This window comes from Typopeltis vanoorti, chromosome 6, assembly GCF_054136105.1.
Source record: "Typopeltis vanoorti isolate ZY-2024b chromosome 6, IOZ_Tvanoo_1.0, whole genome shotgun sequence".
Lineage (NCBI taxonomy): Eukaryota > Metazoa > Arthropoda > Arachnida > Uropygi > Thelyphonidae > Typopeltis > Typopeltis vanoorti.
In genome coordinates this window covers 92,177,556-92,196,357 of record NC_143554.1, presented here as the reverse complement: position 1 = coordinate 92,196,357, position 18,802 = coordinate 92,177,556, and positions in this window count along the sequence as shown.

Here is an 18,802-nt window from a genome sequence, read left to right as displayed (position 1 = left end):
CTCTTATCTGACCAAATGCACATATGTACATCATTCACTAAATAAATAAATAGTGTAGGTAGTGTGAATGAACTCAAGAAGAGGGATGAGAACTGGTGAGAGTCATGTGGCCTCACTCAACGAGTCGCTGAAACACTGGAGACCTCTTTTAATAATAATAACTCGAATTAGTGAACAAGGAAAGGGTAATTTTATTTATGGTAATATGGTATGGAATGAGGATATAGCATCTGGCAAATAAGGAAAACGAATCTGAGTTCTTGGGAGAGACAATTACCTTAGACAATGTGTAAAAGAGTGCACATGATGACTGAGAGAGTTTTAGATCTCATTTCATCAGAAGATGTGACACTGTCAGTGGGGTGTCATAATTCTCTGCAGTAGGCGAGTTAACATAGCTTATCACCTGGGTGGTGGCAGCCATATGAAGACTTATCTGAGGAAAGGATATATGTGACATTTCATGCTGCTTAGACACATACCAATATCTGTTTAACAGCATCAATGTATTCCAAAAGTCGAAATGCTGAATAAGATAATTGTCAAATGGATGAATGAAAGGATTAAGAAATAAAATCTGGAAAAAAAAAATGTACTGTGGAAGCAACACAAGATTAAAATCTGAACTTAAAAGACTTGATTCAGTGTACCATTTGCGAAATGCATGCATTGAGGAGAGCGGTTGGAGTCTGGTTAAACAACGATAGTGGAGTGAATGTGTGCAAAAAGTGTAAAGAATATGAGGATTTAAAGAGTGTTTCAGGTCGTGTGAGTAATATCATTGTTGAAAGTGAGAATCTAGATAACAGCGATATTCGAGGTAGTACCTGATAGCTGTGAAGTTGAAAGAGAGAATGAAGTTAAGCATACAGAACGATTGAATGAATCATCGGAGAATAAAAATGACGACACTGATGCAATGAGTGAAATAGCACTATTATGCGGAGCGATACATAGAGTAAATCAGCAGCTAGAGCGTTGGCAAAAATCTTTAACAAGCATACCGACTAATAATCGGCAAAAGTATGAAAGAAAAAATAAGGGTGTGAAAGTGAGTGTAAACAAAATGAAAGAGTGTGTGTTGTATGGGGATTCCTTAGTAAGAGGTGTGTTAGTTGAGAGTTTAACAAAATCGTACCAACCCGGTGCGAATGTAAAGAATGTAAACAAGTCAATTAGAATGCAAAAACAGCGGGTGAAGGAATTGATAGTGGTAGCGGGTGCAAATGATTTGAAAGGAAACAAAAAGGCTATGGGTGAGGATGTGAAGGAATTGCTTGAGGTAGCAAAAGAAAAGAGTGAGAGAGTTAGGATGATGAGTTTGTTGCTGCGGTATGACAGTGAAGAGTATAGAAGGAGGGCCATAATTGCCAATGACTTTATGTGTGAATTATGTTTGATGAGTGGTGTGAAATTTGTGGATGTGTGGAATGAGTTCGATGGGCGAAAGGAGTTATATAAAATGGATGGTTTACATTTGAATGGATTTGGTGTACGGAGACTTGAAAAGGTGTTGTCGAATGTAGTGGAAGTGAATGTACAGAACCAGGGAAACTAGAGTTATTAAGGGGGGGGGAAGTAGATAAGCAGATTTTAGGGAGACAGTCGAATGTGTGTAATATGCCCAAGCGAGTAGGAAAGACCACGAATCAGAATGGGATAGTTAATATAAGGCATCAAAATAGGGATGGGACAAAATTGGCTTCTGCAATTCATGTATACAAATGCCAGAAGTATTAAGAACAAGAGGAAAGAATTTTTGGCCTTGGTTGGCACTTCCAGACCACAGGTTATTGGCATTAGTGAAACATGGCTGACAGAAGATGACACAACTAGTGGGATTGAATGTGAAGGGTATGATGTGTTCAGGAGAGACAGGGAGAATAAAATGGGGGGAGGTGTGTTATTGATGATAGCGGATGAGCTACAGCCAAGGAGAATAGAAGTGGAACTGCAGGATAGAGAAAAGAGCACATTTGAGGCTATTTGGTGTGAGATTGAAACTAGCAGAACAAAATATACAGTTGGATGCTGCTATAGACCAGGTGATGGAATAGGTGGTGGAGATAGTATGCATAAGCAAATTGAAGAAATGAGTGGAAGGAGGGTAATTATTATGGGGGATTTCAACTATAGTAATATTGATTGGAAGGAGGAGAGGACACATGGGAGGAAGGAATTGGATTTTATGCAGTTAAGGGATAACTATCTGCGTCAGCATGTAATGGAAAATACCAGGGGTCAGAGGGTGCTTGACCTGGTAATTGCATATGAGAATTTGGCTGTAACGGATATGACCACATTGCCACCAATTGGTGAGAGTGATCATGGGGTCTTGACTTGGGAGGTGGCTAAAGGTGTGGAATTTACAATTAAGACAGAGTACATGTGGAATTATCGGGCTGGTAAGTATGACAAGCTTAGGAGATTGATTGGCACAGTGCCATGGCATGTACAACTGCAAGGGCTAGAATTGACAGTGCATGGGAGGCGGTTAAAAAGTGTTTGCATGAAGCAATGGCTGACCTGTATACCTAGAGTCCGAATAATAAATCAAGTAGGAGTTAAAAGGATGAATAACACCATTAAGCTTGAGCTGCAAAAAAAGAAACAACTATGGAGGGAATTTAAGGAGAAAGGTGACTGGCAGGCACATGAACAGTATAAAGCCCAGGCCAGAAGAGTAACGAGAGGTAAGAAAAGCAAAAAAGGATTACAAAAGAACATTGGCCATGCAGGCTAAAGAGAATCCTAACAGTTTTTTCGATTATGTTGCAAGTAAAAGAAAAAATGTATATGGCAAAATGATTTTAAAGAATGCCGATGGTAGGGAGGTAACCGAATCAGCTGATATAGTTAAATTACTGAGCAAGCACTTTGCAAGAGTATATCATCCAGGTGGTGACATTGCAGAAATCAATGAACCAATAGATTATACGGGAATTGTGGTGAATGAGGTGGAGGTGAGTAGTCTGTTGCAAAACCTCAATGTCAATACATCTGTGGGATTGGATGGTATACCAGCCGGTGTCGTACGTGAAGCGGCTAAAGAATTGTCAGTACTCTTGACCATTTTGTTTAATCTGAGTCTCGGGTCTGAGTTAGTCCCAAGGGGGTGGAAAGAGGAGAAAATAGTTCCACTGCATAAAGGAGGTTCCAAGACTACTGTTATAAATTACCAACCGATTAGCATATCAGGAATCGTTGTCAAGGTCTTGGAGAAACTAGTCAAGAGAAGAATACACGATTGGATAGATGAAAATGGGATACTGTATGGGGGCAACATGGTTTTGTGAAGAGTAGATCACGCCTCAGTAACTTGCTCACGTTTTATAACACAGTGACGGCTGAACTGGATAAGGGTAATGGGTTTACAGTGATTCTACTGGACCTTGCCAAGGCCTTTGACAGGGTACCACATGGAACTCTAATCAGTAAACTGGAGCAGATGGGGATGGATAGGAGGGTAGTTGATGGAGAGATACCAGAGAGTGGTTTATTCAGGAGTGGAGTCCAAAAGATGGCTTGTGACTAGTGGTGTGCCGCAGGGTTCTGTTCTTGGACCACTACTTTTCAATTTGTTCATTAACGATATAGGAAAGGATCTGAGAGGAAGTGTTCACTTGTTTACTGATGATGCAAAGTTGGGTAGAGCAATTGTGAGTGCACAGGATGTCAAACTTTTGCAGGATGATTTGGATAGTTTGGAGGACTGGGCTAGGGAAAATGGATGTCAATTTAATGTGGCAAAGTGTAAGGTTTTGCATTTTGGAGTGAAAAGATTAGCAGCAGTATATCGCATTGGTGGAACTGCACTCCAGGAGATTGATGAGGCCAGGGGTTTGGGAGTGTTGGTGGATAGGGAGTTGAAGTTTAGGGGGCACATTGCAAAAGTGGCTAAATCAGCTCATCAAGGATTTCTATAAGATTAATCCAGAAGATATTTTTGAGAATAGGACTGGTGGTGGTGGGAGGACTAGGGGGGGGGGCATACATGGAAACTGGGCAAGAATGTGGTTAACAAGGTTGTTAGAGGTAGGTTTTTTTACTTGGAGAGTGGTAAATGAGTGGAATAAGCTGCCAGAGTCTCTTGTGTGTGCTATGACCACGAATGAGTTCAAGGCGAGGTATGATAGATACTGTGTGAATGTTGAATAGTTATTCTTGACATGATGTTATGGCCTCCCTCGATGAGTCTGTCGACTCCTTGGAGTTGCCCGAAATAATAATAATTATTATTATTATTATTCCTGACGCCTCCAAGGAGTCCAAAGACTCATCGCGGGAGGACACCTACAACTGTCTCAACCACTACACCGAACCTCTGTTACGAATCATCTCCATCAACGCTATCTACCGCCCACCACCACCAGTATTTTTTGTCTGTAAATTGTGGGAGATTATGTTGAAAAATAAAAAGAATTTTGAAATTATAAATTCGTTTTTTCATTGTTAGGCTGAGAACTTTTCAGGCCACCCTTGTACAATGCATAGTTGCATAATAACATTACTTTTACATAAGATCCCAAATTTGAAGATCATTATTCCTACAAAAGGAGAGCAAGATGAGAAAAAGCTTGTAATGCACAGCAGATTTGAAAAGGTTCTGCTGGTTAGACCTTGGATGTTATTTTCAGATAAAAGAGTGATATCAGTCTGTGATAATACCATTATTGTATTCATACAGGCCAACATCAGAACCTCACTTCCTGTGCCCAGAGATCATGCCTTCTGGTCTCTTGTAAAGGCCAAATGCAAATTCTATGCTCCCATCTCTTACTCTCTTTTCTGGCTAGCATTACTATAGATGCCATCTAGATTACTTTTACACCTAAAGATAAAGCTGACCCACTGGCTTCATTCTTCTCTTCCAATTCTTACACAGATGACCAAAACAAATCACCTCCATCATACCAGAAACAGAGCACCATATGTTGCCTCTTGTAGTTTTTTGACAGAATAAACATAAGAATACTAATAAATATGAAAGACATCTTTCAGTTTTGAAGGCATCTCTCCAACTGTATTCAATGTTGTGCTCTAGAACTAACACTTGTCTTATATTATCACTACAATCTTTTATATACTCAGCTGGCATCTAATCCCAATGCTTGAAGCAAGCAAAGATGCATCCAATCTATTCCAAAAAAAGAAATCATCAATGGTCACTTCTGCACTACCTATAGATTTGACTTTCACAAGCATAGATTCTGACACACTAAATTCATTGCTGATCTCTTAGCTTACATCACCTACCACTGGACATGTACCATGAAAGGCTTGGAGAAATGCTGTTGCTCTTTACACTTCTAGAACATTTCATTGTGCCTAGCATTTCAACCTACTCAGTAAATTTTCAGTCTTCCTGGTATCTTCTGTATTTGGGTAGCCAGCTTTCTCTATGGTTGTTTGCTTCATGTCATGGTGAATGGCTATATCTCTTCCAGCTTCTCCACTACTGCAGGAATGCCTTAGTCTGTTCTATTATACACCCTCTTTCTATACATGACATACCCTCAATTGTCACTAATGCTATCTACAGATCTGCTGACAATAGTGTACTTCATTCATCCTACTCATTCAACATGCAATGTTCAGACATCTCTTCAAGATCAGTGGCTTAAACACTGATTACCATGTTACCTTTTAACAGAGCAAAGATAATTTAGTCACTTTCAATGATATTAAAATGGAGTGTTGCCTTCCTCCCCTCAAAAAAGAGGTCTCAGCAGCTCACCTACTCTTACTCTTTGGACTGACATTTACCTCTGGCTTCTCCTGGCATAAACAAACAGCACTGCTTCCTCAGCCTCTCAAAATTGGCCATTCTTTTCCAATCAAAGCAGTACTTTTGTCCATCCAGTGCTAATTCTACACAAATCTCAAATCTGCCCACCTTCTGAATACCGCTCACGTGTTTGGCACAGTATACTTAAAACCACCCTAAAAGTTCTTGATGATGCCCAGAGGAGAGATTTAGCTGATGATCTCTCTCTCTCTCTCTTTCTCAGTGACTCACTTCACTCCTGGAGAAAAACAGCTGAAACATATGCACTGTTTCAGCTGTTTTTCTCCAGGCACTTCCATGGACAATGCTTCACTGAACTGACGACTATCATTTCTCCACTTTTCGTTGGGCATTTCAAAAAATTCATTCTCTCCTCATTTATTCTTTTTACCTCTGTCCTCTGGAACAGTCCACATGAAGTGTTACCCAACAATTATAACCTCCAATTCTTCAGAAATGTAAATATTTTCCTTCTTTTCCAATCCTCACTTGCATCTCGCACAAGGCGATGATGTGTTATAGGTTCTTCTGCCTCTTGTGTATGGGATTAACAAAAAAAATATGTAAATCCTGTTAATAAAAGTGGAGGTCCAAAATGGAATTTTTTCAACTCACTTTAAGTTTCCAATATGCAGTTTGATACACTGTGTGATGAGATTCACCTCTTGTCTATAGAATTTCACAAATGTCCATGTTGGCACCAGGATTCAAACATGTGGCCTATAATTTTGAGAGCAGAGATGCTATATACATTTAACTGGCAATCGCTGTGTGTGTGTGTGTGTGTGTGTATATATATATATATTAATCTGATTATGTTCAGATTTTGCAGATATTTTCTGACTTAAACAGACACAAAAATTCCATGATGAACCTTAATTCCCACCAAGAGGTTAAGTTAAAAACAATAAGCAACTTTTCTATGATATACTTTCTTTAGAAAACTATACATTTCAATTACTATAAATCAATTTAGTTTTCACATTTGACTAACAACATTCACTGTTACTGAATAGACAAATCAAATAGTAACCAGGAACCTGAACTCAATGAAATGAATATTGTAAAGTAAGGACAGAAAGCCACATCATTTAATTTCTTAAATATTAAGCAAAAAACAAGTATTATATACAAAAAGAAGTTGAAGTCAATTAGAGACTACTGTCTGGCTTTTTTATTTTATTCTAGTACCTCATATCAAAACAGTATGGTATGATAGATATTTCACTTAACTTATTCAGGATTTTCCATTTTTCTTTATTATATGACCGATTACAAATTCTTTCTCTTTTTCTGCGATGAGCTTGTCATCTCTTTATACATACAACTTCTGAATACACTGGCTGTTTAACATTAAAAAATTTAAACATTTTAAAATGATACTGTTCCATAAGGGGATATGTATGCTACAATGAAGAATTATTTTGTCTTAATCAACAATTATGTTGAAATACACTTCAAGTAGAGGTATATTAGTATCATTATTGAATGTATAGAATGAAAAATTCTAATGTATGATGATGAAATAAAAGATTTTTCATGTGGTTAAATTTAAAGAGTTTCAGGATAAATAAATACTAATTTGATTTTGATTCAGCAATTCTGAACTCACAAAATAATTTATTATTATTCTTAAGTAGGTTCAATTACTCTTATTCAGTAATTTTTAGACTTCAGCAGCTGAAAGTGAAAGGCCCAAACATTTAGCAAAAAAGCATGTTTTCTTTTCTGAATTAACGCATTTGTACCTGGGTGTCATGCTCAGCAAATGACACCCAGGTACAAATGAATTATAAAGTACAATGAATTGTAAAAGTGGTTGCTGTGTTGATTAAATGAAAAATTTTAAATATTTTCAGTTACTCTTGACATTTTGTAATCTTAGATAATAAATCTGTAGCTTCTGACAAGAAGACAGCAAATAATAACGCATAAAAAAAGGTTGGTTCAATAGCATGTTTCATCATTCTTCCTGCTTTTGCAAATGAATTCTAACACAGGAAATGTTTCCATATCTGTACTTACATAGAAGAAAACCGTTAAAATTATTCTTTTACGTAAAAAAGGGCAATTTTCTTCCTTTAAATTTAATGATGGCATGCTACTATTTATAAGGTTTTTTTTCCATTCTTTTTTTTTAAAACAAAGGGGTGTACAAGGTACAGCACTATGGAAGTGCAACACAACTCAACAGCTTTCAGTTTTTATATCACCTGTGTTATCTTAAATTCCTTTGTGATATTTTCCTTTCTTTCTTTCTTTCCTAAGTATCTAGAACTTTGTCATCTTCATGACATTCATCTTTCACATGTGTCACTTAATAATAATTAGTTGCATGAAGAGTATAAAGAGCAGGCTAGGAAGGTGACTCCATTGGTAAGAACAGCAGAAGAGCAACATGAGCACAAATTAGGCCAAGAAAAATCAGAGTTCTGTCAAAATATGGCAAGTAGAAGAAAGAACGATCACAGTAAGATGTTAATGGATGAAAATGGTAGATTGGTAACTTGCTTAGATATAGTTAAGGTCTTCAGTGAGCATTTCATCGTCATCACTGTAACATCACGAGAAGCTTGAGTGTATAGAAAATAAAAGAGGAGGGATGAACTACTGGTGAACAAACAAGAAGTATATGAGGAATTAAGTAAAGCTGATATCATTAAGGCAAGACTTGGGGACATCATTTTGTGTCTTGTATTCCAAGGAGTTTATGGCAGCCTTGTCATACCTATTTAACAAAAGTCTTGCAGCAGCACAAGTCCCGAAGGTATGGAAATTGTTCTACTTCACAAAGGTGGTGATAAGGCTGAAGCTACAAATTATAGGCCAATCCGTGTATCCCGAGTTGCAGCTAAAGTGTTGGAGAAGTTAGTAAGAACTAGGATATACAGAGACGGATTGATAACAGCAGTATTCTCTGTGGTTGTCAGCTTGGATTTTTTAAAGGTAGGTCATGCTTTACCAGTTTACTACAATAAGGTGATGAATAAACTGAATGAGGGAAATGCACATACGGTGATAGTTTGCAAAGACTTGATAAAATGCCACACAAATTGGATGAGACTGGATAAAAGACTAGTGAGTTGGATAGGTGACTGTCCATCAGATATGCTCCAGAGGTCTGTTTTGGGCCATCATTGTTTAATCTGTATCTTCAGTGTCATGTGTGGACAAGAGAAGTTTAACTCTTTTTAAAATGTTTTTTTTTTTTGAACAGCTGAAGGTTGTATTCTTTGGAGGAAGGCTGTTCCACAAGAACAGAAGTACAGTAACCCCTCGACTTACGTAAATTCGCAGTTACATAATAAATCTCGAAAATTACAACTACTAGCGCGTATGAACATGTTTGCGGCTTTTACATCTTTGACATCCATTGCAGTATGCAACGACATAATGTTAACTAGACTGCATTCACAGCAAATGTAACGAATAGTAACAGGCAGTGACAGGTTACCGGTAAGCGCCGAGAGCAGCAGAGGGCAAGTGTGCAAAAGCTGTAACATTCAAACTGAAACCTACCAATTAGAAATAAGGACTCCGTAAACAATTCCTCCTTTCCCCGACCCGTCAGTAGTCCATGCCTCGTGCGGTTAGTTTAGTCACTTGTTTATCACCATTAGTGTTCATTGTTTATTTACCCTTGAAATGGATTCGAAATGCAAAACTGAATGCACTGGTAATAAATCTAAAAAACAAAGGTCTGCAATTACTTTAGAAGAAAAGTTGAAAATAATTCGTATGTATGAAGACGGGAAAATTATATCAACAATAGCTCGGGATATAAATCGACCTATTTCGACAGTAAATACGATAGTGAAGGATAAAGTTTGTATTGTTAAAAGCATGAAAGGTGCGATAACGTTGAAGAGCACAATCATTACCAGCCTCTTCTTGGTAATGAGCACAATCATTACCAAGAAGAGGCTGGACCCGATTTCAGAGATGGAGAAATTGTTGTTTCACTGGATCGAGGATCTGACACAGAAGCAGATACCGTTGAGTTTTTCTGATTATCCAGGAGAAGGCTAGGTCTTTACATAAAGATTTACAAGAGAAGGCCGACATCACAGACACGGAGAGTGCCTTTAAAGCTAGTGCGATGGTTTGATTGATTCAAGAAGCGTACATACAAATCTACACAGCATCAAAGTCACGAGTGAGGCAGCAAGTGCAGATACAGACGCGGCAAGTAAATTTCCCGCTTTTCTGGCAGAAAAGCGGGAAATTTACTTGCGTACTAAAAAGCATACATGGAATGAAAGAGAAGGCAGAGATGTTGGTTCAGCAAGTTTCAAGCAGGACTGTAAAATGGGTGTTGATTAGCAATAGCTTTTGTGCTTATGATTTTGGAGGAACAACAATGGCTAATCTAGCAGAGTAGTGTCTGTGAATTTATCTGTAGGACAGGCATAAGTAAGGTGGAAACCAACATCTATGGAAGAGGGACAGAAGTGGATCTGTTAGAGAGGGATCATTAATTAACAAGACTGCCCATGTTTGGACAGCATTGAGCAGTCTTAGGATTTTGGTACGCCACCTCAAAATTCCATGGTTGGGTGGGCTTGGGATTTGTATAGAGTAACCAGCTGTGAAGTAATGTCTTGAGTGTTTGGACAAATTAACATGAGAACACAAGGATAAGGAAATAAACTTTAATAGCCAAATGTTTCATCCTGAAAATTATAGGTCATCACTGGCATAAGGCTAATTGAATATAAACAATTGATTATGTAAAATAATAAGAGCCACATGTGCTATAAATAGAACACTGTGAAGAATAATAAGTGAATAATAGAAGAATTAGAGTATATAAAAAAAAATTATTTATGTTTGAGTTGAATGAGACTTTCCCATATTTTAGATAGATAGTTAGGAATGACTTAATTGGACTAACTATCCAATAATTAGGAATGAGGAAGCAGTCAGTAATTAATAATTTTTTTTAATACTCTAATGCTTCTCTTGTCATCTATTTGCATTATTCTATTTATATCACGGGGATCTCACTATTTTAAATAATCCAGTGTTTGCATTATATTTTGTATTTAATTAGCTTTATGCCATTGTTAATTACCTGCAATTTTCAGGCTGAAATATTTGGTTATTAAAGTTTATTTCCTTTTCCTTGTGTTAATTTGCCCAAACTTTATGGCACAAATATCTCTCTCTAAAAAAAAAAAAACAGTGTTTTAAGTGGAAAAGTACAGTTTTTTCATGGCTGCAGAAGGTATGGTCGAGATGCATTAGTGCAAGGAAAGGTTGGAAGTATAGGCGAGTTCAAGAAGGAGAATCTGATCAGACTTCACTATTAGGGATATCATCCCTGATATCCTATTATCCTTGCATTCCTGAGAAAGCGATGCAAGTTCTTTCTTGTGAGTTTTGGTGGCATTTGGACCTACAAAACTGTTCTTGTCCCATATAGCTAGATCAGAGTTCAGGGTATTAATCATGGTGGATCTTTAAGGTTCTAATAATTGGGCACAAAGTTTGGGAAATGAAAAGGAGCGTACTGTTATCTGTGAAGCTATTGATAGGATTTGAAGTCTGTGAGAGCAAGTCATTTATATATAGGAGGAAGAGAGTGGGTGAAAGTATAGAACTCCAGGGTACTCCTGAATTGGTTGGGAAACATGCATGATGACTTATAGCGAGCAACCAGCGAAAAAGTTAGTGATCCAGTTGCAGAGGGTGGTAAACAGACCATAGATAGTAATTTGCTGAGTAGCACCAAATCCGATCAAATGATTTCAAAATGTCAAGATCGACCACATGATTTCTGAAATTTCTCCACAAAGTGGAGAAATTTTGAAGCAAGTAGAGTAGATGAGAGACTGGAAATAACATAGACCTGAAGAATTTTATTGGTCATACTACAGTAGTTGTGAATTTAATCCATTGGATTATGGCCATGCTGCAGAGAACCTTGCTGATTTGCTGAAATAATGGGGTTTTGATTCCAGCGTACAAGGCCTTGATCAGGCCTCACATAGGTTATTGTGTACAGATTTGGTCACCTCTTTTACCTTGGGGATGAAGATATATATATTTATTTATTTATTTATTTACAGAGTGATTGACTCGATTTAATGACATGTATATAATTATTAACTGACTTAAACGCTGAGAAAAAATATAAGAGATTTATTAAGGTTTCACTACTAGTTTCATCGGAAATGCAGACTTCGTCAGGTGAATACAGTACCAGGGATTAAACATCTTAAAAATATATTGTACTTTAGACAAACACAGAGTTTAGAACAAGTAGTAGTTTTGTTTGAAATTGAGTCTGAGCATTAGTTCTGCCGTGAAGCACTTTGCATGTGAATGATATCACGAGTATGCCAAAACTGGATTACAGTGCAATGTGAATCGGGTAGGCTGTAACTAAGATTGCTGTTTAGATTGGTAGGGTCAAGAGCTATTTCTTTGGATTCCAAGATACATCTTTCTAATTCATCCGAGCATTTATGGATGTTCAAAGTTAAGTTCCAGTCTATTTGATGTTGTAGTCCTTCAACACTGGTATTGACAGAGAATAAAATGTGGCTGGATAGGGCACTAGCATGGGATCTGTTGTAAGAAATGTCACTTTAGTATTCTTCTAGGCAGAGAGAGAGAGATGGACTTTTCTGTCTGGCCATAATAAGATTTGAAGCAACTGCAAATGATTTTGTATACCTAATTGTGTGAGAACTGAAGAAGGTTGCGTTTTACTTTAGGTTGACTGAGGCAAGATCGGAGTTTTGCCGTACTTGTGATATCATTCTCACACAAAGTGCTTCACACCAGAACTAATGCTCGGACTCAATTTCAAACACAACTACTCTGGATCATTTAAACAATTTTCATCAAAATATAAACTTCACATCCAAACCAGAAGTTAATGGTGTTTTGGCTTTTATAGATATAAAACTTACTAGAACAACTGATAGTCTCAAGATTTCTATCTTTCGAAAGCCAACACACCGATAGATACCTCCATGCTTCATCTCACCACCAATACCCCACCCCCCTCAAAAATTAGGAATTATTTCCACATTAGCTCATCGGGCAAGATCCTTGTTGTCAGAAGAAGAGAACCTTCAACAAGAACTTAGTTACCTCAAAAGGACTTTCTTAAATAACAGTTAATCTCCTAAAAGTATCTATAATTGTCTTACCCTACCTTACCTATCTTCTTCGCTCCTTGCAGAGCACAGGGCCTTAACCAGTGACTTCCATCTGACTCTACTCAATGCTTCCTTTTTGATCTCTTTCCAGGAACATCCCAGCCATCTTGCTTCTGTTTCTAGTTCCATGTTATCTTGGGTCTACCTCTTTTCCTCTTGCCTTGGGGATTCCATTCTAGTACAATTTTTGCTATTTCTTTATCTGGGTTCCTAATTATGTGACCTATCCGGTTCCATTTTCTTTTAGTGATTTTATTTCTAATGCTGGTTTAACCTATTTTCTCCCAAAGTTCTATGTTTGTTATTTTATTTGGCCAGTATATTTCAGGCATTTGTTTATGTAGACCTGTATTTTATTTATGTTTTTCTTTGTTAGTGACCTTGTCTCATCTCCATATAGTAAAACTGGTTTAACATTAGTGTTGAAGAGCCTAATTTTGGCTTTTAATTTTATTTCTTTGGACCCCCAATTTTTTTTTCATCATACTGAATGCAATCTTTGTTTTCTGGATTCTATTTTGTATGTCTTGTTTGGTTCCTCCTTGTGTGCTAATCACTGATCCCAGGTAGATAAAGTTATCTACCTGTTCCAGTGTTTTCCCTAGTATTGTTGGCACACTCTCCCTCGATGTGTCTTTGGACTCCCTGGAGGTGTCAAATAATAATAATCATAATAATAATTTCAAAGACTAATTCTTGTTTTGGGTTTATCTTCATTACTTTAGTCTTGTTATGATTTATTTTCAATCCACATTTATTTGCTTCCTGGTTTAAATTATTTATTTTCTTTTGGAGGTGTTGATGTTTTTGTGTCAAAAGGCATATATCATCTGCAAAATCCAGGTTACTAATTTTATTTGACCATACCCATTGAATGCCAGTTCTTTTTTCAGATGTTATCCTCATCATCCAATCAATAACAATCAGAAATATGGTCGGGGAGAGTATACATCCTTGTCTTAATCCTGTGTCCAACATTTATTATTTGGATTTTTCATGAGTTTTCTTTGTTATATTTATAATTTTCTGAGGAATCCCATAGTGTCTTCATTAACTTCCATATAGTCTTTCTGTCTATGCTATCAAATGCATGTTCAAAGTCGATGAATCCCAAATATAGGCTACTCTGCCACTCTATTGATTCTTCAACAATTATTCTTAATGTTATTATCTAGTCAATACAAGATCTGTTTGGCCTGAACCCAGCCTGTTCTTTCCTCAGTTTCAATTTCTTGTTTAATTCTTTCTAGCAATATTCTAGTAAATACATTTTTGAAAATTATGGAGACAACTACCGTGTTTGAATAAAAACTTTAGTTTAATATATTCCTCTCCAGTTTTTATAAAGTGTTATATCTCCCTTTTTTGGCAGTTTCACCATTCCTTTTTTTCCCATATTTGATTAAATAATGGTTGTAGTATATCAACAGTAGTGTTTATATCTGCTTTAAGTAGTTCAGCCAGTAGTATATTGTCATTCCCAGCTGCTTTATTGTTTTTTGTTTTCTTTACTGCCTGAGTTATTTCTAGTTTAATTATAGTTCCTGTATTTATTTGAAGCACAGTATTTCTTCTTCTGGTGTTTCTTGTTCTAGGATTTCTATTTCTCCATTTAAAATTTCTTGGAAATGTTCTACCCATCTGTTTTCTATGTCTGCTTCATTTGCGAATAACTTTCCTTGTTTATTTTTTCTAGGCCCTTTTCTTTTAAAACTCTTCCTAGCTAACTTTCTTGTTATCTCAAACAACCTCTTTGAGTCAAATTTACTTGCTGCTTCTTCAGCCTCTTTACACATTTCTTCCAGGAAAACTCTTCTATCTTTCCTTGCACTTTTTTTAACCTGTCCGTTTTTAAGCCTGTATCTTTCAGTTATCCTATTTCTTTTGTTTTCTTCTGTACTTTGCACAAGTATATTCCATAAAGCTTTCCTTTCTTCACATAATTTGATGGTTTTCTTCAGAGATCCATTGTTTGTGATTCCTACTCTGCCTTTCCAGAACTTCTTCGGCAGTACTATTAAATATATTCTTTTTTTTTTTTCCCAGTTCTCTTCAATGTCTATTTCCTTATGTTGTTCTATAAGGCTTCCATATTTATTCCTTAATGTTACTTTATATTTGTCTTTTGTATCCTTGTTTTTCAGTTTGGATATATTGTATTTAATTCTTTGGTTCTTGCCTTTAAATATTTTTCTTAGTTTCATTTTTATTTTTGCAATCAATAATAACTGGTCTGTAAAGGCATCTACACCTCTCCAAACTCTTACATCCATCAGAGGTTCTCCAAGGTCTGTTTATTAAAATATGGTCTATTTGGTTTTTGGATTTCTTATCAGGTGATATCCAAGTCTGTTTATGGATGTCTTTATGTTTAAATAAGGTTCCTCCTGTGATCATATCATTGAAAGTGCAAAAGTCTTTTAGGATTTCCCCATTTTCATTACAGTTTTCTTAAACCTTCTTTTCCAGTTATTCATTCATATCCCACATTACTATCTCCTACTTTTGCATTCATGTCACCTATAATTAAAAGCATATCTTCACTTTTTACTTCATCTACTTCTTTTTTTGCAGCGTGTCATAGAAGTCTTCTTTCTCTTCTGTTTTTGCATTGTTTGTTGGTCCATATATGTTTATTATAGTCACATTTCTATATTTAGTTTTAAATTTAGCTTTGATGATTCTTTCAGAAACTGGTTTCCATTCAATTAGTGCTCTTCTAGCATCTGTTATAGCATGAAAGCTACAACATGAAAGCATGTTGTAGCATGAAAGCTACACCTTTGCTATGTGTGTCATCTTTGTTCTGGTTTCCAGGATATAAAATGTATTTGTTTGTTGTTAGTTGGATTTCTCTGCTACCATTCCACCTTGTCTCATTTAGACCTAGTATTTCTATCTGTCCTTTTCTCTGGTTAGTAAGTTACTTTTCTGCTTTCATACAAAGTCCTAATATTCCAGCATCCAATTTTGGTTAAACGTTTTGGGCTAAAGAGGTTTTTTTCTTGGAGTTTTCCACCTGTCAACTTCCCTAACAGGGCTTTCACTGGCTTGCTTCATTTTCCCCAGTACCTCTCCTTCTTGGTTTTGCGTCGGTTTTCCAACAATGGTTGAGATTTCTGTAGCAATATGTTTTTTCCATATTGTGGTTGCCAGCCACAAGTACAACCCTCCACCCATCTCATCTGGGCTTGGGACCAGCAATGGTGGAGTTATAATTGTTTTAGTGTACGTAATCAACATAGTAATGAAAATAACTCAAACCCCCACAGCCTACTTCTCCTTACCGTATATAAGTTCTTTCTCCTAAACTGGCGAAAATCCTGAAGAAATTTAATGTTAAAACATATTTCTCCAACTTTCCAAAAGTCCGATCTTGTCTCCGTCAACCTAAAGTAAAACACAACCTTCTTCAGTTCCCAGGAGTATATAAAATCATTTGCAGATGCGGCAAACCTTATTATGGCCAGACAGAAAAGTCCATCTCTCTCCACTAGAACACCACCAACGTGACATTTCTTACAACAGAACCAGTGTGCTAGTGCCCTATCCAGCCATGTTTTATTCTCTGCCAATACCAGTGTTGAAGGATGACAACATCAAATAGACTGGAACTTAACTTCAAACATCCATAAATGCTCCATTGAATTAGAAAGACGTATCTTGGAATCCAAAGAAATAGCTTTCGACCCTACCTATCTAAACAGCAATCTCAGTTACAGCCTATTCACATAGCGCTGTAATCCAGTTTTAGTATACTCGTGATATCATTCACATGCAAAGTGCTTCATGCCAGAACTAACACTCAGACTCAACTTCAAACACAACTACTACTTGTTCTAAACTCTGTGTTTGTCTAAAGTACAATATATTTTTAAGATGTTGTTTACTCCCTGGTTCTCTATTCACCTGACGAATTCGGCATTTCTGATGAAACTAGTAGTGAAACCTTATTAAATATCTTATATTTTTTCTTGGTGTTTAAGTCAGTTAATAATTATAAACACACACACACACACATATATATATATACATATATTAGAAAGGGCCCAGAGAAGATCGTCTAAGAGGGATATCTGGTCTTTGGAATGTGGAGAAATGAAGAGACAGATCAAGGGAATGCAATCTGCAGAGCCTTGTTAATAGAAGGAAAAGGTATATGATAGAGGCATAAGTTGGTAAGAGGTTATTATTGTTATCATGTTAATGTGGAAGAACTTTTTCATAGTGAGAGACGGTTAGAAAAAAAGAGGCCATTCCCAGAAACTGTATAAGAAAGGCGTGAGCAAGTTCTCTGCATGGGGAAGTGGTTGATAAGTTGGATATATTGATTGAGAGCATGGTGAATGCAGACAGAAGTTGAATGAGTAAAGTATGGTTTGATTTGTGTGTGACAGTGTGTACTTCCAACAGTTAGTCCTTTGACTGTTGATATCTGGTGTTAATAAAAGAATTATTATATTATTATTATTATTATTAGTTAGATAGGGCTAAATGGCCCACCTACTTCCGTATATGGGAATAAAAAGGCGTTAGCTGATTTTTTTTTTTTTTTGATTATTATTATTATTTCGGACTACTCCAGGGAGTCCTTAGACTCATCGAGGGAGGCCCTAAACATCATGTCCACACAACTATTTGACATTCTCACAGTATCTATCATTCCTTGCCTTGAACTCGCTCACTGTCATAGCACCCACAACAGACTCTGGCAGCTTATTCCACTCATTCACCACTCTAAAAGTAAAGAACCCGGCTCTAACACCCTTGCTAACCACACTCTTGCCCAGCTTCCATAGGTGTCCCCTAGTTCTCCCACCACCAGTCCTGATCTCTGAATTGATCCTATAGAATCCTTTTAGCAATTTGAATGTCTCAATCATATCTCCCCTTTTCCGCCTATCAACTAGTTTCTGCAACCCACAAATCTTCAACCTGTTCTTATATGGTTCATTCCATAGACTTGCTATCATCTTAGTCACTCATCTCTGGATCTTCTCCACCTCCTCCCCATCAAGAAGGAACCGAGGTGACTAAATCTGGGCACAGTAGTCGAGATGAGGTCTTATCATGGCTCGGTACAGAGGTACAATAACTTGCTTGTCTCTACTCGTCAAGGTATTTTTCGACAACCAAGTGAGTTGATGAGCTGATTTAGCTACTTTTGCAATGTGCCCCCTAAACTTCATCTCCCTATCCACCAAAACTCCCAAGTCCCTGGCCTCGTCAATCTTTTGGAGTACAGTTCCACCAATGTGGTATACTGCTGCTAATCTTTTCACCCTAAAATGCATAACCTTACATTTTGTCACATTAAATTGACATCCATTCTCCTTAGCCCAGAATTCCAATCTATCTAAGTTATCCTGCAAGACTTTGACATCTTCTGCATTCACTATCGCCCTATCCAACTTTGCATCATCAGCGAACAAATGAACTGTTCCACTTAGATCCTTCCCTATATTGTTAATGAACAGATTAAACAGCAGTGGTCCAAAAACAGAACCCTGTGGCACACCACTAATCACAGGCCGTCTTTTGGACTCTACTCCTGAATAAACTACTCTTTGATATCTCTCCATCAACCACCCACCTATCCATCTCACCAACCCTATATCCATTCCCATATGTTGTAGTTTACGGATTAGAATTCCATGTGGTATCCTGTCAAACGCTTTTGCCAGGTCCAGCAGTATCACTGTAAACCCATTTCCCTTATCCAGTTCTGCCATCACCTTGTTATAAAACTTGAGCAAGTTACTGAGGCATGATCTACCCTTCACAAAGCCATGCTGTCCCCTGTACAGTATCTCATTTTCATCAATCCATTCCTGTATTTTTC